This window comes from Protopterus annectens, chromosome 1.part1 (assembly GCF_019279795.1).
Source record: "Protopterus annectens isolate FY-2018-M chromosome 1.part1, PAN1.0, whole genome shotgun sequence".
In the NCBI taxonomy this organism is placed as follows: domain Eukaryota; kingdom Metazoa; phylum Chordata; order Ceratodontiformes; family Protopteridae; genus Protopterus; species Protopterus annectens.
The window spans coordinates 575340813-575368208 of NC_056726.1; positions in this window are offsets into that span (position 1 = coordinate 575340813).

Sequence of the window (27396 nt, forward strand, 5' to 3'; positions counted from 1 at the left end):
TGTTTGTAAAAGTCTGTAATAGAATTTCTGTATATGTTGTAGCTATATCTAGGATGTTTGTAGAAATCTGTAAAATTGTTTTCCTCACAAATATTTTACTATATGTAACATTCTGCTAATGTATCTATGTTGGAGCTTTTCTCTCTGGGCCACCACTGAAAATGGACATGTATCCAGTCGGACTATCCTGGTCAACAAATGAAAAATAAATAAATAAATATTGTACTTTGGAGCTTTTCTCCCTGGGTCTGGCTTCCTCATTAAACAAATGTCAAATAAATAAATAAATAAATATCTACTTTATAATGTGTGAAGCAAAATGGCTGGTCCGTGGAAATTGTCTTACATTGATTGCGGTCCTTGGTGCAGAAAAGTTTGGAGATCACTGCTTTAAATTGATAATACATCCTGCTAACTCATTTTAGAGTGCATCATTCTGTCAGGCACCAGGATCTGCCACATAATGCACGCACTCAGGTCCCTCAACAACAGGTACAAATATGACTCTGTCATTGTACATGTGGGTGTGAATGACCTGAGATGTACCTCCCTGGGCTACACGAAAAGAGACATGGAGCAGCTCTCAGATTGGCTCCCTTCGCTCTGGAATAGAATTCCAGTTCATGTGAGGCAGAGCACCTCACTGTATCTCTTCAAGAAGAATCTCGATAAGTGGATGGGGGATCGTAGGTTTGTCCCAGGGATTACTCCCGTGTCACTATTAGACAGAGGCACAGTAAACTAAACCTTAAAAAGGGCACGGTATACTCAAATCAAGGGGTGGCGTAAGCCATACAGAATCAGGCTAGGCTTATAATTGCCCCAGGGCAGATAGCCTAGTATGAACCTATGAACCTAACCTATGATTATGTAGCCCAGGTGGCTATGACCCTAGCTCTGAGCTGCATCCTACCATCACCCAGAATGACATCACAGTACAAGCAGAAAATGATTGATTTCAACAATTGGCTAAGTTTCTGGTGTCATTCTAAGGGGATCCAGTATCTGTCTGCCTGGGATGACATGATTGACAGACCTTGATGCTTTGCCAGAGATGGCCTGCATCTGTCACCCCTGGACTTCCAGATACTAGCCAAGGCTCTTGTCACCCCTATAGTGCCTCTTTTAGGCAGTGTTCCAAAGACCAAATTACCACCATAACAGCTACAAACAAATGCAATTTGAGGGTCATGCTGATCAATGCTAGAAGTCTAAATCTCAAAATACACTTACTCAAAATACTCCTTAAAATGGAGAACATCAACATTTGTGCTGTAACAGAGACCAGGTTCAAGGCAGCAGAAAGCACCCCTGCACTACCAGGCTACAACTCATTCCACACCTTTCGGCCCCAGAACTTGGACTGAAGCTCCAAAGGCGGTGGTGTTTCCATATTCATAAAAGATGCGCACACCTCCAGACTGGTAACCCAACATAACACATCTGAAATACTTCAGGTGCAACTAACACTGGGTAAGACAGCAATTCGCGTCATAGCCTGCTATAGGTCCCCAACCATTTCCCAAGATTCACACTCCACATTCCTAAGCACCCTGGAGAATATTAGGGTCTAACCTAACACTCTCATATTGGGCAACTTCAACTACCCCTCCATTAACTGGGAAAACTATTCACATACCAATACACTTGCCCAACGCTTCCCGGAATTCATTAATTCCAGTGCCCTGGACCAGCTCGTTCTTACCCCCATTAGAGGTAGCAACATCCTTGACCTGGTCATTACTAACATAGGCGACTGTTGCTCTAAACAAATAGTCAACTCCTCCATGGTTAGATCTGATCACAAGCTAATCACCTTGGAAATCCACATCCCTCCCACCCCACCATCAAAGGTAACCACCATGAAAAACTTCTCCAAAGCTAACTTTGGGCTCCTAAAAACAGATGTGGCTAACTTCACGGCACCCATACAAATGGAGAATAGTTGCATGACTGCCAAATCATACATCAATGCACTGTACGAACACGTACACAAATGCATAGATCTCGCCATACCCAATAGAACTATGATGCTTTCCTCAAAAAAATAAAGCTCTTCTCAAAAAAAGGAAGTCAATCTGGTGGTCCCCTGCTATAAACAAACTCTACAACAGAAGGAGGAAACTGATGCAGAATATGGTGAAGTCCCAAGACTGGAAAAACTCTCATCAGCCTCAACAAAAGGTTTAGATCCCTCATCAAATCCTGTAAAGCTAGCTATGAAAACAGAATTGCAGCAGATAGTAAAGACAACCACAAGGCCTTCTATACTTATGTAAAGAATCTCCATGGCAATACCCAGATTTGCTCTGAGCTACTGCACAATGGTACCTCCTATACCGAGCCAACAGATATTGCAAATATGCTGGCGGACAAATTCAGTCCTAACTTTACCCCTCTCCCCACCAAAGGACCAATCACAATATCAGTAGATTGCCAGGCACCCAGTATTACTGCTGCACAGGTTAAAATAGCACTGTCCAAGGCCAAAAATACAGCTTCTATGGGACCTGACAGTATCCCTGGCTGTGTTCTACATGAACTATAGAGTGAACTGGCACCCCACCTGTGTGCCCTGTTCAATCACAGCCTCACCTCAGGCTTTGTCCCTACCGAATGGCGCACTGCTACAGTCATTCCTCTCCACAAAGGAGGAGCGACTACAGACCCTGGGAACTATCGCCCCATTAGCATGACTAGTCTGATATGCAAAGCTATGAAATGCATCATCATGGACCTAATAAACAAGGATATAGGGAATCTCCAAACTCTGGATCCTACACAGTTTGGTTTTGTGAAGGGTAGATCATGCCTGCTCAACTTGGTCGACTTCTTTGAGTCAGTCACCAGAGCTGTGGATGAAGGTAAGGCGGTTCATACAGCCTACCTTGATCTGGCCAAGGCCTTTGATACCATCCCCCACTCAGGAATCATAGAAAAACTTACTAAGCTAGGCATCAACCCCTATAACACTAGGTGGGTTGCAAACTGGCTCACAGATAGAACCCACAGTGTCAAAGTAGCTGACTCCAACTCAGACTGCCGACCAGTCACGAGTGGAGTCCCACAGGTTTTGGCCCTGGGCACTCTCCTGTTTGGTATCTACTTCTCTGAAGTCCAGGCCAACATGAAGGGACTCTGGCTGACAAAGTCCACAGATGATTGCAAGTTGGGAGCTATTATTAACTCCCCAAGTGATGTTGATAGCCTGCAAAAAGGCCTCAATGAGACCAATTACTGGTGCCAGAACCATGGCCTTAAGCTCAATGCCAAAACATGTATCTTCATCCCCTTTGGGAAAAACCCAGTTCCCTTAAATTACCACATTGATGGTAGTCCACTGAACACAGAAGGCATTATAAGAGATCTGGGAACACAGTCTGACAGCAACTTCTCTTTTGACCACCACGTTGCCACTGTGGTCAGAAAGTCCTTTTATGTGGCACTTCTCATTATAAAGGGTTTTGCATCTAGGAAGAAAGAGGTCATTGTCTCCCTCTTCTCTTCTCTCATTAGGCTAGTCATCAAGTACAATGCCCCATTTGGCATGTACCTCACTAGACACCTGCAACAACTGGAGAGGCTGCAAAAGTACCTCACTAAGAGGACCCTAGGCCTTAAACACTTGTCCTATATGGACAGACTCAAAAAACTCCAACTATTCTCTGTCTCATATCGCCTACTTAGAGGCAATATCTGCTTGACTTACAAAGCCATGTCTGACCCAGCTCTGTTAGAAATGCTACATCTAAAGAAATCCCAATCACTCCACACCACATGCTCCAAAGTTCTCAACCTCATTACCACAATCAACAGAACATGCTGGAGGGACAGGTTCATAACCCAGAGACTGCTCATGCTATGGAATAGACTTCTCATACATGTCAAACAGAGCACCTCACTGGGCCTTTTCAAGAGAAATCCTGATGAGTGGATGGGAAATAGAAAATTTATGCCGGGGATCACTCCAATGGTTCTGCTCGACAGAGGAACTAGGAACTAAGGTTGGGTGGCATGATGCCAGGGTAATCCTATGGGCTGGTCGTGTAAAGGCTCCAGAGCCATTAGCCTAGTACATACCTATGAACCTATGAACCTATGAACAATTCTCTGGTTTCCCCAGGCTAACAGAAACTCTACATTTACATTGCTTTGATCTTTCACCTGGTCAGGAAACCACAGTAATTAAAGACATTGTATATGTAAAATCTAGCAATTAACTCTGGTCTCAAAACAATATAAAGAATCTGCTAGTTCAGACATCAGGGCTCCAAGTTTGAGATCAAGCAGTCATACAAGGCTTGACTTATCAGCTTTCTTCCAGCAGAGTACACTGTTGTTACATTTTTGACGTTCAACATTTAACACCATTTTCTTCCATTTATGAGAACAAGCCTGTGGCTTATATTTATATTTAAATGACAGAATTATCTACAAACTTCTATCTGTCTAGGCTGGTAGCCTTCACATATCGTCACATAATACATATTATAGACATACATATATAAAAAGTTAGAAGGATGTGGTACATCACCCCTGCCGCCACATGAGGGTACTATGGGCATACCCCCCACAATACCATATGGTTTATGCTTCAGTATTCCAATCTATGAAGTAATTTTTATTATGTCTTTCTGAATTTACATTTTAATTTTTGTTATTTTTAAAATATGTTTTTAATGATTCTGTTGTATGGTTTTTGTTATATTCCACTCAGTAGGCGCAAAGGATTTTTTTTTTTCTTCTGGGGAAGTTGCATTCTGATTAGGTTGCATAACTTGTATAGTCCAACACTATACACAAATGAAGATGGAATAACTTTTTTATGGTGCTTGTTAGCCCCTCATGTCTTTCATTCTGTATACTGGCAGTGTGTCTGTGCATAATTATAATCTGGGTGCTGTGCCTTGCTGAGTGCTTTGGTATCTTTTATGGCAATGGCCCTGTGTTTTGAGCAATGTGGATGATAGTAAAAGCTGTTAATAAGAAGTATGTTACACAAGATACAACATTTCTAAAAAAACTTTATGGTCAAAATGTTGTGAAAACAAAGCTGTGAGATTATTTAAAGGAGAAAAAATGTATACCAACTGAAGCTTGTCAGGGTTTTTGAAATTGTCAAAAGATGATAGGAAATGCAGAGGTTGTCAGCAATAAGTGGTTATGTAAGAACTGCAAGTCCATGGAAATGTGTAAATTGTGTTAGGGGGTATCTAACATAAGTTTGTGCCACCTACCTTCTGTCCTGTGTTATGTCTTCTAGAAAGAGTAAACAAGATTCTGAGCTTCCTCCCATTGCAAGCAGAATGCATAATTCTGAATTTGCTGAACTACCCTTTGTAACCATCAATAAGTGATACAGGGAATGCGAAACGTGTACATAAGTGGATATACATGTACCATTTTCTCTTCATAATGAATGTGAGATTGTTGTTTCCTTTTGTTTCTGGAGAAAAGAGTAGAAGAATGTTCAGCTGTAGCACAGAAATAAAGTGACACAAAACAGTTGCTACCACATTCTATGGTATGGTAAGGGAGGGTACAAATAGGGGGTGATTAGCATGAGAGAGGTTTGCAGTGTTATTGTAGTGAGAGAGAGAGAGATAGACTTCAAGATGGACTTCAAGCAATGCTATAATAGATGGACTGCTGATTATATGTACAAAAAATATTACAGGATATTTGTACTAACACATCATGAGCGCTCCCTCTGTTCACTGTTACTGAAAATTTTCACTCTAAAGTACAAACGTTTTACACACATCAGGCTGTGGTTACTGAAAAGTTCCTAATGTCCTCAAGGTAAGTAGATGAAAAAGTCATCCAGAATTGTAATGTGATTAAGTGTACTGTAAACCAGATATGGCAGTGTTTGTTCCATTTCCAAACTGAAAAGCATGGCCAAGCATTAACAGTTCACTGAAGTATTTAATGATGGAAATGAATATGTAACCAGTTAGGTAACAAAAAGGAAGGTAGATGTGGAAGAACCAGTAATGCTTTTGGAAATACTGTTCCATTGTTTCAGGTAAAGGAAAATATATTTATTATAGATAGTGCTAAACCTTAGCCATTAAGCAACTTTAGAATGTTTGACATTTAGATGCTGACTATATCTTATAGCGTGGCCATTACTACCCCAGTACATAATATTTTAATTATTTAGCCTGGAATTAAAATACAATAGTGGTAGGGAAATTTGGGAAGGTCACTCTAAATGTTTAAAATATACACTGCACTTTTATTACTACTTTGTTTAGGAATGATTCTGTGAAATCAAAAATAACTGTAAGTTTTGAGTCCAGTATTACAAGTTCAATTAGTAACTAATACTTATATCAGAGATGGCATTCTGACACCATTCCAACATTTCACAGAGCATTTTATATTCATTATTCCTCTATTTGACATGATTGGTGTAACTGGGCAGTTAGTGTAGCACATAGGAGTAAGGCTATGAGGTATTAATGAACTCCCCCACCTTTATACACTATATGACTTTGAACAAGTAACTTAACTAGACCAATACTAACGTGAATCCCCTTAAGACATTCATGGACTTACCTAATTAAGGAAAAAATTAACAAATAAAACAAACTGAATAAAAAGTCATAACAAAGTAAAGAAATTCATATCCAAAAAGAAGATCAGTAAGAAACAATAGTCCATCAAAGAACACACTGAGAATATGTGGCAGACCACATCCCAAATTAATGTTTACAGTTCATTAGGTCTGAAAAAAATATTTGTTTAGAAAACAAGTGATGGATTACTGATGTATAGAGTTCAAGACCACAATGACTGGACACATAAGGTTGGCAGTTACAAAAGAAGGAAGCAGGGGGTACAAAGGTGATTTGTGGTTATGACACAGTCAAGAGAAAAAAAAAACTTCTGACAGGGTTGGTTAAGTGCCCCAAATCAGGAACTAAAGTTTAAATTCTGGCACAGATAATGACAAAGAAAACAACAGTAGGATTATTAATGACCAGGCACCTGCCTGAAGCCCTTTCATCTATAGAAAACTAGTAAGTAATTTATCAACTAATGCATAGTTTTACAACATATATGCTCCTTTTATTTACCCAAACAGTATATTTAATGCAAACTACAAATACACATAAGAAGAATAGACAGCATGAGTCATACACAAAGGTAGCAGATTATGCATGCTGGTAATGAAGTATATTTCTACAATCATTGGCCTTCAGTACAATACTTGGATTGGAAATTCAGTATGTTCTGTTGATGTCTGGAGTATAGAAAAGTCCATGGAAAATTGCAATGCTTTCTGAAATATTATGTTACTACATACCAAGCAGGTAGACTGCATAGATGACCGTGTAACTAAGGTAGGGTACAATCACATAGGTGCTATAACAATGCAGACATCATGTTACTGAAGTTGTAAAATCTACAAAAGGAGTATTCCGTGCATAAGATTCTCTTTCAAAAAGTGCAAGTCCACACACAAACAAGGCACACACACACACACACACACACACACACACACACACACACACACACACACACACACACACACACATATCTCATATGTTTCATCAAGTTTATGTTGATGGAAACTTCAGCCAGATGAGACAAGATGGAAGATGCTTTAGGTCTATAAATTTATAATTGCCTTTGCACCCATCCATACAGAGGGCTTTGCCTTTCACATCCCTTAACTACATGGTCATAACCACACAGGAAAAACACACACATACACATTGAATTAGAGCTGGTGCACAAATATAAACCATACCAACAGTGATTTCCAATAGAAAATTAATGAGAGAGATCTACATCAGCAAACCTCATTAGCTTTGCACTAAACCAAGTGTAGGATACCGAGCATATACATATACTCACTTGTGTTCACACAGGCACTCACACACATATCCGCGCAGACATAGAAAATATAGGTGTGCAAATCTATAGAGAAAAGCACACAAACACATAAAAAAGAAAACACACACACACACACACACACACACACACACACACACACACACACACACACACACACACGCGCACACAAGCACATCGACTTTGTACACATAGTACTTTCTCATAGCTGGTCTAAACTGTGTTTCTTTCTATCTGTACTCATGCTTACTCATCTTTACCCTATGTACTCATACTGTATTCCTCCACGCCTCTCAACCTCTTAGCACAAGAAATCTGGACAAAGGCAAAAATAATGGGGGGGTAAAGACCTAAAAATAGGGACAGATCTTAAATATTGCTCTTACAAGCTTAGAAAGTTGCTAGAATAACGGGATTTGCAAAGGCACGCATTTTCTGAAGGATATGAAGTCTGAAACTCACATATTTGTCATTGTTTGGTGACTTTAATTCTCAATGATTTTCCAGAAAACCACAAAACCACAAATGTTATGAGGAACAGACTAAAAATATAAGGCAAAAATCTGGGCTTCCTGAGAAACTCTGGTTTGCTGGTAGGTGTTTATCCCTCCCTCCTGGTATGCCTTATCTTAAGACCCTTCTACCATGCTAATCACCTCCATTTCTACCCTCTCTAGATCATGACCATGCATTCTATTTAAAGTCTTTGAAAGTCTACATAGTACTCTAATAGTGACTTTTCTTAAGCCTGATAAATGTGCATTTTTATTCCACTAATGCAAATACACTGCACACCATTTGATTTATGTTCACAGCTAGCCTTTCACACTGTGCCACTGTTTCAGATATTCTTTAATCATGGCTGCCTCTGTTTCAGATATTCTTTAATTATGGCAGCCTACACCTTCGCTTATTTGAGGTTTTTCAGCACTCCAGAATTTATGTATCCTACTCCCAGACGTCCATTGCTGAGGTGCATTGCCATATACACATAAGGGCTAAAGGAGACTATGCATGTAGTTCTCACTTCATATCCTTTCCCCCAGAAACATTGGATCCAGGTTTCCATACTTTATATGAGTTCCAAGATCAACACACTGAATGTGCCTATAACCAGGACTGATTTCCTGAAATACAAGTTGCCACTTTCTGACCATTTTATGTCTCCTCCATTCCTGCTGTCTCAAATCATTTCTATATAAAATCTTCACAAATTTCTGATCATACCTACCTTGGTCATCTTTTAAGTTGACTGGATCAAGGGTTTTATTGAAACTGAGGCAAATTACATCAACAGGTTAACCCTGTTTCTCTACCTTGAGAATCAGTTATTAAACATGATCATGTTTTATAAGGCTTATTTTTTAGCCTCCTTAAAATCTGAGGAGGTCATCCTGCTCCTAAGACCTATTAAGCCTTGATTACATCATTTTCTTCTTTGTTTTGCAAACAATGTGGTCGAACTAACTGACTTATTTATTTATTTATTTATTTATTTATTTATTTATTTATTTATAGGTAGGTACTAGGCTTTCTGCCCGAGGGCATCTATAAGCCTAGCCGGAGTGTGTCGGCTTTCACAGCCTCATTGATTAATTAACTGAGCCTCTGTCAAGAAGAGCCAATGAAGTGATCCCAGGGGTGTATCTTCTGTTACCCATCCACTCGTCAAGGTTTCTCTTGAAGAGTGTTAGTGAGGGGGCTCTGCCTAATGTAGTTAGGAATTTTGTTCCAAAGCATGGGGAGTTTCTGTGACAGGAATCTATCCCTCCAGCATGTTCTATTTATTGTTGTGGCGAGGTTAAGCTCACTAGAGCGGGTGGCTCGCAGTGACTTGGATTTCTTTAGATGGAGCATGTCCATCAATTCTGAGTTTGACATGGCTTTGTAAGTCAGGCAGAGATCACCTCTGAGTAAGCGATATGCCACTGAGTACAGCCATAGTTTTTTCAGTTGGTCTGCATAGGACATATGTTTGAGGCCAGTAATCCTCTTGGTGAGATACTTTTGTGATCTTTCCAGCTGTAGGAAGTGTCTTGTGAGGTACATCCCAAATGGGGTATTGTACTCTATGATAGGTCTGATGAGTGATGAGTAGAGGGGCACTATAACCTCTTTATTTCTAGATGTGAACCCTTTAGTGATTAGATGGGCCACATAGAAGGATTTCCTAACTACTTTGGCAATATGATTGTCAAAGGAGAGATTACTGTCTACCTGGGTCCCCAGATTTCTTATTACCTCTTCTGTATTAAGGGGGCTGCCACCTATGTGGTAATTCATGGGTGTTTTGTTTTTCCCAAATGGGATGACTATGCACTATTTGGCATTTATCAAAGTCAGAGCACCACTCGATCAGTATGGATGTAGGCAACCATTTATTCAATGTTCATGCACCAAACCAAACATTGAATAAACAGTTGCCTACATCCATACTGATCGAGTGGTGCTCTGACTTTGATTACTGGTTTGCGACAGCACCATTTATCCACTTTTTTTGTGATTATTTGGCATTTAGCTTGAGGCCATGACTTTGACACCAGGTGTCCATCTCAGTAAGGCCTTTTTGGAGGATGTCCGTGTCAGACGGAGAGTCAATTATGGCTCCCAGTTTGCAGTCATCGGTGAACTTGGTTAGCCATAGTCCTCCTGTGTTTGCCTGTACTTCTGAGAAGTATATGCTGACCAGTAGGGGTCCCAGGACCGAGCTTGTGGGACACCACTTGTGACTGGTTTAGAGTCGGACCTGGAGCCTACTATTCTTACCACGTGGGTTCTGTCTGTAAGCCAGTTGGCAACCCATCTTGTGATGTAGGGGTTTATGTTCAGGCTGGTGAGTTTTTCTATAATACCTGAGTGAGGAATGGTGTTGAACACCTTGGCAAGGTGAAGGTAGGCTGTGTGAACCACCTTTCCCTCATCTATGGCCTTGGTGACTGTCTGAAAGAACTCAACCAGGTTTAGTAGGCATGATCTGCCCTTAACAAAGCTGAATTGGGTCAGGTCAAGTGTTTGGAGGTTCCCACTGTCTTTGTAGATGAGTTCCATGATGATGCGCTCCATAGCCTTGCAGACCAGGCTAGTCAGGCTTATGGGGCGATAGTTACCAGGGTCAGTTGTGGCCCCTCCTTTGTGGAGTGGAATAACTGTTGCTGTGCACCATTCTATGGGCACGTAGCCTGTGGAGAGGCTGAGGTTGAACAGCGTGTTTAGGTGGGGGGTTAGTTTGTTCTGTAGTTCTTGCAAGACACATCCTGGGACACCATCTGGCCCCATTGATGCTGTGTTTTTGGCTTTTGAAAGGGCTGTTTTCACCTGTGCATCTGTAATTTCCGGGACACTACCCTTTTCTGCTATTGTTGTGGGCCCTTTTGGAGGTGAGATGGGGGTGAAGTTTGCACTGAATCTATCTGCCAGGATGTTGGCAATATCAGTAGGTTGAGTATATTTTGTGCTATTTTGCTCTAGCTCAGAGCATATCTGTGAGTTGCCACTTAGATTCTTGACATATCTAAAGAAGGCTTTGTGGTTATCTTTCGAATCCTTGGCTATTTTACTTTCGAAGTTAGCCTTGGATGATTTTATGAGGGACCTTAGTTTCTTACTGATCATGGATGTCTTTCCTTCTTGGAATTTGCTTTTTTTCTGAACTAGTTTCCTTCTTTTGTTGTATAACCTGTTTATGGCAGGGGTCCACCAGACTGGTTTCCTTCTCTTAGGGGAGTGAGTCTTGGTTTTGCTAGGGATGGCACGATCCATGCATCCTTGAAGGTGCTCATAGAGTGCATTTGTAAAGGATTCTACATCTTGGGTAGCGTTATCCTTTAGCATGGGGGCTGTGAAACTTACCACCTCTGTCTTATGTAAGGTGAAGTTTGCTTTAGTAAAGTTTTTCACTGTGGTTTCCTTGGTTGGGGGTGTTGGTGGGGTGTGGACATCCAGAGTGATTAATTTATGGTCTGATCTAACCAGTGACAGGTTGACCTCCAGTGCGGAACACCTGTCGCCCATGTTCATAGATTCATAGGTTCACAGGTAGGTACTAGGCTATCTGCCCAAGGGCATTTATAAGCCTAGCCAGAATGCGTTGGCTTTCACATCCTTTTTAGATTAGTTTCCTGAGCCTCTGTCCAGCAGGGCCACTGAAGTGATCCCAGGGGTAAATTTACGATTTTCCATCCACTCGTCAAGATTTCTCTTGAAGAGAGTCAGTGAGGGGCTTTGCCTAACATAGATTGGGATTCTATTCCAGAGTGAGGGAAGTCTCTGGGACAGGAATCTATCCCTCCAGCATGTCTCATGTATTGTTGTGCTGAGGTTTAAATCCCTAGAGCATGTGGCTCTAAGAGATTTGGTTTTCTTGAGGTGGAGCATGTCCATTAATTCAGGGTTAGACATGGCCTTGTACGTCAGGCAGAGATCACCTCTGAGTAGGCGGTAAGCAACCGAGTAGAGCTAGAGTTTCTTTAGTTGAGCTGCATAGGGCATCTGTTTGAGGCCCACGATCCTCTTGGTGAGGTATTTCTGTGGTCTTTCCAGCTGTTGCAGGTGTCGTGTAAGGTCCATCCCAAATAGGGCATTGTACTCTATTATGGGAGCGATGAGCAGAGGGGCATAATAACCTCTCTTGATCTAGATGTGAACCCTTTTGTGATTAGGTGGGCTACATAGAAGGATTTTCTAACCACTTTGGCAATGTGATTATCAAAGGAGAGGTTGCTATCTACTTGGGTCCCCAGATCCCTAATTACATCTTCCGTACTTAGTGGATTACCACCTATGTGGTTGTTCGTGGGCACTTTGTTTTTCCCAAAGGGGATGACTATGCACATTTTGGCATTTAGCTTGAGGCCATGATTCTGACACCAGGTATTCGTTTCCGTGAGACCCTTCTGGAGGGTGTCTGTGTCAGCCGGAGAGTAGTCAATTATGACCCCCAGTTTGCAATCATCTGAGAACTTGGTCAGCCATAGTCCTCCCATGCTTGCCTGTACCTCAGAGAAGTATATACCGAACAGGAGGGGTCCCAGGACTGAGCCCTGTGGGCTGCCACTTGTAACCCATTTAGAGTCGGACATAGCACCCACAACTCTGACTATGTGAGTTCTATCCATGAGCCAGTTGGCAACCCATCTCGTGACCTAGGGGTTAATGTTCAAGCTGGTAAGCTTATCTATAATGCCAGATTGGGGAATGGTGTCAAAGGCCTTTGCAATGTCCAGGAAGGCTGTGTGGACTACCTTTCCCTCATCTATGGCCTTGGTAACTGTTTCAAAGAAGTCAACTAGGTTTAGGAGGCAAGATCTGCCTTTAATAAAGCTGAATTGGGTAGGGTCAAGTGTCTGGAGGTTCCCAATGTCTCTGTTAATGAGTTCCATGATGATGCGCTCCATAGCTTTGCAGACCAAGCTAGTCAGGCTTATAGGGTGATAGTTCCCAGGATCTGTTGTGGCACCACCTTTGTGGAGCAGGATAACTGTTGCTGTATGCCATTCTTTGGGTACATAGCCTGTGGTAAGGCTGAGTTTGAACAGTGAATTTAGGTGAGAGGTTAGTTCATTTTGGAGCTCGTGTAAGACGCAACCTTTGATACCGCCTGGTCCCATTGATGCTGTGTTTTTGGCTTTGGAAAGGGCTGTTTTCACCTGTGTGTCTGTGATATCTGGGGCTCTACATTCTTCTGGGATGGACACGGGCCCTTTTGTGGGTGGGGGGTAAAGTTTGCACTGAACCTGTCAGCCAGGATGTTGGCAATGTCAGTTGGTTCAGTGTATTTTGTGCCATTTTGCACTAGCTCAGAGCAGATCTGAGAGTTGCCACCTAGATTCTTGACATAGCTAAAGAAGGCTTTGTGATTATCTTTAGAGTCTTCGGCAATTTTTCCTTTGAAGCTGGCCTTAGATGATTTTATGAGGGATCGTAGTTTCTTGCTGATACTGATCAGGGATGCCTTCCCTTTTTGGGATTTTGCTCTATCATGTAATAGTTTCCTCCTATTTGGTGATGACCAGGTCCAGTATGTTTTCACCTCTGGTAGGGGAGTTTACCAGCTGATCCATGGCATTTGAGTTGATAAATTCCAGGAAGCGCTGAGCCTGGGAGTTTGTACTCAAGTAGTTTTCCCAGTTAATGGTAGGGTAATTGAAACCGCCCAATATCAGGGTGTTCGGTAGGACCTTCATGTTTTCCAGTGTCTCCAGAAAGGCAGAGTGGGGGTCCTGGGTCATGGAGGGTGATCTGTAGCAGGCCACAATTTGCATGGCAGATTTGCCCGATGTTAGTTGCACATGGATGATCTCAGAGGTATCATGCTGCGCCACTATCCTGGAGGTGTAGGTATCCTTAATGAATATGGATACACCCCCTCCTTTGTGTTTCGGTCCATGTTCTGTGGCTGAAATGTGTGGTATGAGTTGTAGCCTGGTAGTGCTGGAGTGCTCTCTGGAGCCTTGAACCAGATTTTAGTTACTGCACAGATGTCGACGTTCTCCATACTGAGGAGTGCTTCGAGCGCATGCATTTTGAGATTTAAACTCCTGGCGTTTTGTAGAATAACCCTCATTTTTTTATTTGTGCTGTTTATGGAGGTAGGTTTGACTTTTGAGCCTTGCCTAAAAAAGGCACTATGGGGGCAGCAAGAGCCTTGGCCAGTATTCGAAAGCCTAGGGGTGACAGGTGCAAGCCGTCTCTTGCGAAGCAACATGGCTTGTTGAGCATGTCACCCCAGGCTGACAGACACTTGATTCCCCTTTGAATGACACCAGAAGCTTAGCCAATTATTGAAATTGATAATTTTTTCTTTATACTGAGGTATCATTCTTGGTGAGGACAGGATGCTACTCAGGGTCAGGGTCATACCTGCCTGGGCTACATGATCAGAGAGCTCTTCCATGTTTCTTTTCATGTAGTCCAGGGAGGTACATCTCAGGTCATTCTCGCCAACATGAACAATGACACAGTCATATTTGTACTTGTTCAGGAGTGACCTAACTGCTTGTGATGTGGCTGATTTTGGCTCCCGACAGGCAGCTAACAGTAACCTTCTCCTTGTCCAGCCCAGTGAGTGGGACATCAGTGTGCCTAACTATAGAATTACCTATTACTAGAGTGTTAGATATGTTATTTTGCCTTAAGGGCTGTGATTGTGTGGCACATTGATTTTGTGTTTTATGTTTTGTCTGATTTGTGACGGGAGGTGCAGGTTTTTTGGGTATCTGCTTTGGAGCTCTCTGATGCTTTTGCAGGTTTTTATTTAGAGCTTCCGAGTATGATTTAGTGTATTTATGTGTATTTTTTGCCAGTGCTGGTTTAGTAGGTCTATGTGAGGCTGGATGTGTGGTGCAAGAGTTAACCTTCTCCTCATGACTGTCTGTTCCAGTCTTAGGCGGAGAGACCTTAGCCTCCAGTTTGGCTGTATAATTGCATCTCTCGCATATGTTAGTGTTTTACAGTAGGAGGAGAGGGTTGCCTGTGTACATGAGGCAGTTGTAACATTGCCTCAGGATACCCAGGTTCACCAGCTGGACTGGAGAGTACACCTGAAGTTGCCCTTTGGTCATGCCTGAATAGTAGGGTGAGCTGCTTAGTCACTTGGTTGGTGAGGCGTGGATAAAGAGCCTTGTCCTGCTGGGCAATCAAGTGTCGGGGTATATTAGTGCTTGCTATTAGGTCTGAGCAAGTGCTGGATGGTAGGATGCTTTTTGAGTGCTTAGGTTGGGAGTTAGGCTAGTTTCAAGGGAAAAACTGAAGAGGAGACTTAGTGGAGCCGGGAATAATTTAACCGTAGCCAACCGGTGCTGCCTGGTGTACAACACCATGCAAACGCGTTTTTTAAACTACTAACTTCTGGGCTGGAACCGCTCCTCCAGGGACAGATGGCTACTCAAAGTTCCCCTCTCTCACAGGTGAACAGAGAAACTTCCCTCTATCCAAGTCAGGTATGGGCAACTCAGAAACGTGTAACACAGCCTTGAATTCAGCACTAGCCAGAAAACTGGACTATACTAGTTTAGAAGGTTGGGGAAACAAGGAATGTTTTTTTTTTTTTTGTTTTGTTTTTTTTTTAAAGATAAGGCAAAAACAATAAAAAGCACACTTAAACAAGCTTTAAATGACTACAAGCTATCAGAAAAGGCTATTGTACTTTACTGTGTAGCCTACAACAGTTAAACAAATTATTTAAACAAAAAATGACTTTTTAAAAGTGCAGGTAGTCAAATAAGTACAATATGTGAAAAAAGCAAGCTTTTAAATAGTAATAAATGCTGGAAAATCAGCATTTAGGCGGAAAACAGTTAAGTACAGCAAGAAAATACAGAAAACTGATACTTAACCACTCCAAAGACTCTCTTTTAAGCTAGAAGGCTTGTATAAGTTTAAGGTTTTCTAGTGTTTTCCAATAGGTTTGTTACAGGAACGATGGGAAACAAGCGCAGATGTGGTCTTTTAAACCAGAAGGTTGAAAGATATGGACAGCTTCTCAAATAATCAATAAAGTACAATTCCTGGGCCAATTACCACTCCTCTTGGGGTAGCCAGGCTACCTAGTACTTACCACTCCCACTGATAAGCTAGAAGGCTCCACTCCAACACAAAAGCTTGGGGGGCTCAGAAGCTTACAAACAGTCCTGGATACAGCAAATCTGTACCTGGACTAGACTATTTACGGGAAAGGTGGGGATCAAGAGCAAACACAGGCTTTAAAACCAGAATGTTGAAAGAGATGGAAAAACTGCCCAAACGGCCAATAAACTACAATTTCTGTGCCAAAACCACTCCTCTTGTGGTAGACAGGCTACCTAGTGCTTACCACTCCCACTGATAAGCTAGAAGGCTTCCCTCCAACACAGAAAGGCTTGGGGGGCTCAGAAGCTTGCAAAGAGTCCTGGATACAGCAAATCTGTACCTGGGGTTACCACCTGTCCCACTTTGCGAGGGACAGTCCCTCTTTGGGCAGTTGTGTCCTGACAAAAAATATTATAAATGGCAAATGTCCTGAGATTGTAGGACATAATTATGTCCCATATGCTATGTAATAGTTGCATAAAATAATTATTTCTGTATCTAAAATACCTAAATGTTACAAGAAACAGAATAAGTAACTAAACTGCTACAAGAATAAGCTTTTATTTAGGCAAAAAAGTAAAGTTCTATCCTTTGTACTGATTGTGGGTATGTGTCGGCTTGTAAAATCTGATGTGTGTCCTGAAAATGTCCCAATTTGGCCATTTGAAAAGGTGGCAACCCTATCTGTACCCTGACTAGACTAGTTACAGAAAAGGCAGGGAACAAGCACAAATTCAGGGTTTTAAGCCAGCAAGTTGAAAGAGATGGAAAACTGCCTAAATGGCCAATAAGCTAAAATTTATGGGCCAAAACCCACTCTCCCCATGGTAGATAGGCTACCTAGTGCTTATCATTCCCACTGATAAGCTAGAAGGCTTCCCTCCAACACAGTAAGGCTTGGGGGGCTTAGGAACTTACAAACTGTCCTAGTGGACTAGACTAGTTACAGGAAAGGCAGGAAACAAGCTTAGAATTTTGTTTTTTTTTTTGTTTTTGTTTTTTTTTTACAGAAAAGCAGCTAAAACAGCAGTATATACAATTCAAATGCAGTGCAGGCTAGCACACGTGTAGAAATATTAAGGCAAATACAGTTTAATTAAATGCAATTAAGTTAACAAATGACTAAAAAACAAGTGCAGAAGGCATTAAATAAGAAGGCTACTAACAAACAGTAATAAGTGCAGAGTAAGAGCGACTGAACAGATAACAGCACATAGAACAGCAACTAAGACAGTTACAGTAAGAACAGCTGAATAAAAAAAAAAAAAATATATATATATATATATATATATATATTTTTTTTTTTTTTTTTTTTTTTTTTTTTGAAGCAGGGAACAGAGCAGGATTAAGAGGCTAAAGGGGTTGTCCTTCCCAAATGTTCTCTTTGTACACAGTAGGAGTGCTTGAAATCAGAATATGATCTCACTGCACTCAGTTGAGTGAGCAAATGAGATGGGCCCAGAAGGAGTATCCAAATACAAATTTACAAGAGGGGTGGGCAGTTTCAAAGCCACCAAGATTGCCACCAAAGCAAGAACAGGAAGGGTGGGTGGGAAACACAGCGGAGACAACAAGGGACAGAAACAATACAGCACCACTATAAATAATAAACAAATGTATAAATACAGCACAGTGCAAATTAAGTTTCAAAAAGTGTACTTATCAGTTTGGAATAGATTCCAACTCTGCTCACAGCAAATCTATCAGCTTTCCACCAGTTCACAGAAATGCAATCTGTATTGGAATTACAGCAATGAAAATACACCTCAGGCAATCACTAACAGTTACAATGTGGGTTGGCTCAACAACCCCCTACTTGAAACTAGCTTCTGAGCTGCCCTGAGAAAAAAAACACAGTGGAGACAACAAGGGACAGAAACAATACAGCACCACTATAAATAATAAGCAACTGTATAAATACAGCACAGTGCAAATTAAGCTGCAAAAAGTGTACTTGTCAGTTTGGAATAGATTACAACTCTGCTCACAGCAAATCTACCAGCTTTCCATCAGTTCACAGAAATGCAGTCTGTATTGGAATTATTATTATTGACATTTGTTTACTGGGAAAGTCCACTGAGCCAAGTGAGCCCATTTTCAGTGGCGGCCTGGGGAGAAAAGCTCTAAAAATAAACAATTATACAAGAAAGTAATAGGTTCAAATATAATTGATATTTACAGTTGTGACACAGTAGTAAAATACAATATGCAAAAGTACTGCATTGTAAGCAGGTTACAATATAAAAAGTATTACAGAGGTCAATAAGACTTAAAGGTACATGACATAATGCCATTTTCAGGGGATTAAATTAATAAAGAAATTAATACAGTGGAATACGAAGGGAGTGCTCGGAGTGAGTAGGGTAGGTAAGGGAGAGAGATAAGATGTAGAGGGGGGAGATAGGAATAAGTAGGGTAGGGGGGAAGTACCAGGAGAGAGATAAGGAGTAGGAGGGGGAAAAGAAGAAGTAAAGATAGCCAAAAGGAAGAAAATAATAGAAAAATGAGAGAGGGAGTGGATGAAGCAAGGTGGGATAGAGGGGTAGAAGAGGAGAAAAAAGATAGAAGAAGACAGCAGGAGTTGGTTGAAGGCTGTAAATAGGCAGGATAAGTTGTTGTAGCTTCTGGGTGAATTATTGTTCCACTGTTATAGACTGGTACCTGTACCACTTGTCAGCAGTACTACAGAACTACCTTCTTTCCTGGCCTAACCTTCTTTCTGTGCCGCATTTCAAATATACTCAGCTCCCTTGCTTCAGGCTTCATGCACCCTTTCCATTTATCCCTTCCTTTGTCCTACCAGTTATAATGTTTCCTTATTTCTTTATAAATACCTTAATCCCACCCCTCACTTAACTAGAATGCTTTCCGTTATTGCTTTTATATTTATCCATTTTCTATCTCTTTGCAGACAGCCATGTTTATTATGTCCATTCATTAGTCATACATTCATAGGGTGATAGCTAAGTACAGATTATCTGCCCTTTCAGGCCATTTTAAGCCTAGCAAATTTCCCTTCAAAGGTGAGAATCAAACCCTGTACTTTGTATCTGTGAGGTAGACACCTTAACCATTACGCCAACCCTCTTAACTATTATACCAACCCGCACTCCCTTCTGATCCCCTAACCTGTTTAAAGAATTTGTTATGAATCACTAGTCTTTTTGCAATGTACTGTACAGTAACCTTAGAGTCCAGTCTTTGTTGGCTATCTCATACCTTTCAATATATACAGTATAAACTAAATTCTTGCATAGACAATATCACTGAAGATTTGACCTTTAATTCAATTTCTTACACCCTGTACGCTCATGTACTTAGAGTGATATGAAGGATTTACCCTCTCCTGTTTCCATCCAGTACTCTTTGTCTGAACCATTCTATTTTTTCTCCTATATACCTTAGATTCAATTGTGGTGTGTGTGAACCAGTCCCTCCTCCCTCCATCAGGCTATTAAACTCTTTCACTCCCCTTAGCTTCACTCCCTCCTGACCAGAGAGGTATTTTACATTTTTATTAGCTTTTTGAAAAGAAGCAAGGTTTTCTTATTGGGTTGTATTCCCTGCTGGACATTTGATTTCCCATTTGAAGTGTGACTGACAGTTTTTACTGTATTTATTGAAGTGTACTTTTCAGTTTTCTCATTTCTGATGAAGTTCTTACAATTAAAGAATGAAAGCGCTGAAATACAGTTGTTCTGCATGTTTCTTTCACCTAGCTACTTTGTTATGGTTTGTTTTGTAATAATTTTAAAATGGGTCTATGTTTGCACATTGAAAAAAAAAGAATTACAGCAAACGGCTAATAATCAAACATTAATCGGCAAAGGTTTAACATACGGAACATGATTAACAGTGAAAAATAATTCATTGAATGGCCACAGTTGGCCAAAACCAAGGAAGTACCATGATGTATAAGGTAAGCAAAGGAAACCTCTTTTTTTAAATTTGTCCTATTTCCCACTGAGGTGCGATCCTGGAGTTGGTATATATAGTTGGGGGGGTCGGTTGGTTGCGTTCATGATGTTGGCTAACTACGGCCATTCTATGAATTATTTTTTGCTGTTAAGCTTTTTTGGTATGTTAACTTTTCAGTGTTTAACATCTGATTATTAGACATTTGCTATATATATATTTTTGATGTGCGAACATAGACCCTTTTAATTATGAATTATGAATGTAAAGTTAAAATAAGCAAACAGAGTCTGATCACCTTTACAATTTTAATATAAGACATAGCATAAAGCCAAAGCATTAAGCCATTAAATCATGGAAATATAGTTCTGCAGATGGAAACATTGTTAATGGATAAGAAATATAAAAATAAACTGAAGAACACACTCACTTTTAATTAAATGTAGACTGCTATCTGGAAACTGTATATCACATGTACACAACCATAACAACAGACTTTAAAAGCAAAATGCTTCCAAGTCCAGCTGATGTTCATAGTATGTTGTAAGCCATGTTCCCCAGAACAGACTAGAAACATATTTCAAATTAATCTGTTCTTGTTATATTGCTGCTCATCAAAATATCCTGTCTATGTTCTAGAGAAGGATGTGATCCTCCAAATGAGATAAATGGTCAAAACTTCCCTTTAATGGCTGAACGTGTTTGTTAATAGATAATTTAGCCTATATGTGTAAACTGCAAACAGATCCAACACTTATTACAGTATCCATCTAATACTGTATTTAAGCTGTACATAAATTCATTAACCCACACATACACACACACACACACACACACACACACACACACACACACACACACACACACACTGAGTTAAATCTGGTCAAGGCAAGTTTAGTATAAATGTTGAGAGAATGCAGAAGTGAGATTTCATGCAATGTGTCAGGTCTGGCAACTGTGTATGGCATCTGCAAAAATTTTCCTCAAAAGGTGATTCCATCTAATATGTTTCTACTTTCTCATGAATACTGGGAAATACTTAGATGCTAAAAGAATAAGGAAGCCATTCCACTGAGTTTCTATTGTCCATAAAATTACTGCAGGAAACCTTAGATCAGTCACTAATTTAAACATATTGAAGAGATACAGAACCTGAACTATGAGACTCCTGAGCTAATAGTTGGCACTATACCTCCATTTCTGACTATTCAGCAGGAGTTGAGAAATTCTCAAAAGACCTGTGACTTCAGTTCAAAGCAATCATTCTCTCAGTCCAATATCCTCTGATAGATATGTTTACATCAGTGTCACTATGGCATTTTGTACTTCCAGTTACTTATTAAGATGAATCACAGAGATGACTGCAACACAGCCCTTGACTCTTTATGGAGGCATTTATCTAAACTGGTCAAAAATATTATAGATTTTTTATCCCCAAAGCAGAGCTTTTCCACAAGCAATTCATAATTCATTTTCCCCTCTTGACCTTGTAACAACTGCGGCTCAAACCAAAGTCTTGATCAAGAGCAATTCATACGAATGTCTTATTTTTCTTGAAGTGAGCAGTCTAGGAAGCCATTTATAAACAGTGAACTGTCTCTAAAATGTTGTACTTTTCCTCTTTATTTATTTTTTAAAGAAATTTCTTGGCAAAGTAGTTACATTCCTGGTAACAAAAATACTGTAAAAACCCTGAAAATAAAAGGAGAATGCAATTTCAAAGAAGTGTATTTTGAATCACCATACTCTTTTTATTTTCATGTTTTTTTTTACGATGTGTTTTGTTAGTGTAAGATTATCTGACATTATTTATTTATTTATTTATTTATTGTGGTTCAAAAGAGTTTTCGGCAGCATGCCACAATGGTGAATAGGCTAGTTCTGTAATCCTGAAGATTCCCTGAACAAATTCATTTCTATTTACACCTGGCCTCAGAATTATTGATGAGACTGTTCAGAACTTAGGGGTAGCCAGATACCTTTATTTTCCATTGTTGAATGAAATCTTCCCTTCAGGAGTAAGACAGTCAAAAAGTATGCATTTCAGGTAACTCTTTCTTTGTAGTTTAGTCCATAATCTGTCCTCCCTTCTTTTGTTCAGGATATATGCGCAGTAATGGGATTTAATTATCAGAGAGATCTTTTGGTCTTTTTTTGTGATTCTGGTAGTAGAAGACTTTGCCTGTTCTGCTATGCTGACAAGGGTTTGTATCATTTCAGCTAAAGTTCATTTCATCTAAGCTGAGTTTACTGAAAACTTGCTTCACAGCAAATATACCATATTTTATTGTGGGGGGGGGGGGGCTTGCACCTCCCACACTCCACGTACTTATATATACTAATGCACGGTTCCACAACCTCAGAGAAACATAAAAACACCACACATGGAGAATCAGTGCTGAAACAAACACACAAATCATTTATAAATCTGAGGGTACAACATGATACTGACCATTGCAGTCCATACATACTCTGCAAAACTTACTTCCAAAATAATTCCTACAATAAAAAAGACACCATCAGATGCTTTCTATAGACTTTTACATTCTCTCAATGAATAAATATTCATTGATTCATCACGATTTGCAGATAATCATCAGGTTACCAAATAATTTGTTATCACTCACAGGACAAGAATTGTTTGACCTCAGATTGCATATGCCTGGAATACTATATTCAGAGAGACAGTCTTTTGTTTTCTGTAAAATATTTTGGCTTGCCGGTGTCTCTAGTATATGTATAAAAGCATTATGTGGTAATTTATACCTTTCTGATGTCTGAACTGGACTGCTGTAATGTTCTACATCGGGTCGATATTAGAACATTCGAAAGTTTTGAAACCACTATTCAGCAAAAGCTGAAAACATCGAACATACACAACAGCAAATTTTTTTCAAGGGAAAAAATTTGCTGTTCCAAAACACATACACACAACACAAGCACAGCAAACAAACAGCAATCCATACACATAGACCTAAAATCTTACAGCTAACCCTACACTAAACTATACATTCACCACTAACTATCCACTTACCTTAACCCAAACTCTATCCCTAAGGTCCGTCACTATCACACACTCACCTCACCCGCGCCTTAACCCTAACTCACCTAACCCGCCCTAACCCTCACATCCACACAATCGCACACATACCTAACCCGCGCCCTAACCCTAACTCACCTAACCCGCCCTAACCCTCACGTCCACACAATTGCACACATACCTAACCCACACCCTAACCCTAACTAACCTAACCTGCGCTCAGTCACACACTTACCTGAACCTGACCTGTAAATTTGGTTTTCTGTAGCTTTGATATTTTCAGCTTTCACTGAATAGGAGTCGATATTAGAACAGTCGAAGTTTTGAAATGTCGATGTTCTAATATAGATCCTTCTACATCAAGGGTATGTGACAGAATATTTTAGCAGACATTTCAGAAAACAACATCATTTGCGATGTTATACTACCCATCAGCTCTAAATTCTAACTCAGCTGCCACTTATACAGATGACTGCCTTTATATATATATATATATATATATATATATATATATATATATATATATATATATATATATATATATATTTTTTTTTTTTTTTTCAAAACACTCTTTATTTCGTTTTGTAATTAGCATAATAGTACAATCACACAACATAGCAGGTGATAGACAACAGAAGTTCTGTATAAGTGTTATTATATAACGAAAAAAAAAACAACCTAATAACCTATATACATAAGTGCCATTGACTATAATCAAAACAAGAGAACCCTGCTGCAAAGAGAGAAAGAAGAAAAAGAATAAGAATAAAACGACTCCAAATAACAAACATAAAAGTATACCAGCAGAGGGGAAAAGGAAAAAAAAAAAAAACTTAGTGTATATATTTCATAACCCTCCTCCGTGTTTTCTTGATAAACATAACAAGGCTATATATATATTTTTTGAACTATAAAATTATATTTGGACATTGTTTACTATTAATGTTCTTCATGCTTCTCAATACACCTGCTTATACCTGTAGGTTCATACATAAGTACTAGGACAACTGCACTTTTTTGAACCATTTGAAGCCTAGCCCATTTCCTTTTAGTGAGAATCAAACCTTCTCCCACTGTGAAGTAAACACATTAACCATCATAGTAAGACAAACTACAGAGCCAAAATAAACAACCTATTTAAAACGTGAACTGTGCCCAAGCCAGCAGTAAAATAATCCAAGTTCTTTATTACATAAGGTTGAGCACTTTTGTTCCTTGCTTTAGTGGAACTTCATCAGAACTGTCGGCTTTGAATAATTTGTCCGTGAGCACCATTCACGTTTTAAAGACATTAACCATCATGCCAACCTTGAACCCCAGGTAATTAAATGTCAAATCATTACCTAACCTATATTCAGATCAAAATAATACAGAGATCTCAAGGGAATTCTGGTTTCCAACAGTGCACCAAACTTTTAGAATTCATTTCTAGTTCAGGATGCTAAAATCTTACACTGAGTCATTAAAAACACACAGCATTATTTATTAAGAGGTAGTATTTTTGTGGGTATCAAAAAAGTACTATTTTAGATTTCCTGTGGATTCATAGATTGTTACTAGTCTGATGACCCAAGGGGCCTTTCTAAGCCTAGCCAGGTTTTCCCGGAAGGATAATGATGTCTTGTATCTAAATAAGACATTGAAGGCCAGGCATTTATAAGCTACCTCTGTCCATAGGGACATGGGTGCCAGGCCAGTGTAAATTTCCTATTTTCCCATCCACTGGTCTTGGTTGCACTTAAACTGGGTAATACATTAACTCAGCTTCACACGGATGGGAAACTTGTTTCATAGGAGGGGCAGTCTCTAGAACACATATGTGCCTCTCCAGTATATTCTGCTTAAGTAGCAGACAACATTCAGGTCCTTAGACCTTGTATTTCTGCTGCTGTTTGGCTTACAAATATGAAGGAGATTCATAAGTGTGGGGTTTGTGGATGCCTTGTAAGCCAGGCATAGAACACCCCTCATCAATCCATAGAAGACTGAGTAGAGGGAAAGGGCTTTAAGGCACTCTGCATAAGGCAGGTTTGTTATGCCTTACATGCTTTTTGTAAGGAACCTCTGAGGTTTCTCTAGTTTCTACTAAGCCTGGTCAGGTACATACCAAAGGGAGCATTGTACTCTATGATTGGTACGATAAGGATGGAGTACAATGGTGTAATGACATCTTTGAAACTAGATGTCATGCTCTTGCTAATAAGTTGTACAACATAACAGAATTTCCGCACCACTGTGGCCATAGGGTCATTGAAGGTAAGGCTATTATGTAACAGGTGTACCGAGATCCCTGACCACTGGGTTGATTGTTAGGGGCTTATTATCAATGTGTTAATTAGTCAAGATGGTTGACACCGCAAAGGATACAATTATGAATTTCTTAGCATTGTGTTTAAAACCATGGCTTTGGCACTATTTGTTAATCAGAGATAGGCCTTCTTGAATAATGCTAGTGTCTGCAGGGGAGTTGATGATAACCTCCAGCTTGCAATCTTTTGCAAACTTACTCAGCCAAACACATTCAGCACATGCTTCCATTTCAGAGAAATAAATGCCAAAAAAAAGTAGCCAGCCTGGTACCCAGCCCTTGGGGGACTCAGCTAGTGACTGCCCTCTTGGTGTAGGTGGTCTCACCTATTTTGACCTCCTGGGTCCTATCAGTGAGTCAGCTGTCTGTCCAGTGGGTGATAAAGGGATTTATACCTAAATTAGTGAGCTTTTTCGTAATGCCTTAGTGGGTTATTGTATCAAAAGCCTTAGCCATGTCAAGGTAAGCTGTGTGTACAATCTTGCCTTCATCCAGTGCTTTGGTGACCCTCTCAAAAAAGTCCACCAGATTTAATATGCATGACCTTCCTTTAACAAAGCCAAACTGTGATGGGTCCAGCATTTACAGATTACCTATGTCCTTATCTATCATATCCATGATGATTCTTTCCATGGTCTTACATATGAGGCTGGTCAGACTTATGGGCTTGTAGTTACCTGGGTGAGTGGTTGGACCTCCTTTGTGCAGGTGAATGACTGTAGCCATCTTCCATTTCCTGAGCATAAAACCTGACTGTAGGCTCCAGCTGAAGAGTGATTCAAGTGGGCCAGAGAGGTCATGTTTCGTGATATTTACTAAGCATCCCAGGATATTGTTGGGGCCCATTAATGCAGTGTTTTTGGCCTTGGAAAATGCATTGAAGACCTGTTCTCTAATAATGGTTGGGAAGATTGTATGTGTCTGTCTTTTTTTCTGGAGTATATTAAGACACTGTATGTTTATTTTCATTATAAAGGGTTCAGGCCTTCCATTATGGAGGTTATTATTACAAAATGCTGTTTTTTCTGTCCACGTTTCTTTGACTACCCATCTCTGCATTTGTCCTCTCCCTCTGTCTTACTTACACACACACACACACACACACACACACACACACACACACACACACACACACACACACACACACACTCACTCACTCTTCCTATTCTCATATTTTGATATTTTTTTCAGTCGTAAACTACAGTAGCTAGATTCTAAAGTTGAAATGGTTACCCCGATACTTGTTCTGTGTGATAAGTTATGGTATTATCTCAAAATAATTTTGAAATGTTTCTTAATATAGACATCTGATGTGCTGAAAATAGATTGTCTCTTCAAGATGATCCTCATCATCACATATTTTTCTATATCGGACTGATGTGTGTCTCAGAACTTTGTTGCAAGTCTGGTATAATCAAGTGAAGGTGCATGATTCTACATTTGGTTCTGAATATTATATATACTAGACACATTAATCAGATTATAAATAACTGTTTTACAAAATACTGCGCAAATCAGTGCATTCATTTGATCTGTGCGCATATTGGAAATAGCACTAAGACATATGGGAATCTAACTTCTTTTATAAAAAGTAACAACATTTGTAATATTAAATAATATATTTCTTAGGTGGTAAAAACTCAACATTGAACTATAAACTGTGATGTATTTCCAGAAGAATGCACTCATTTTGATTACAGTA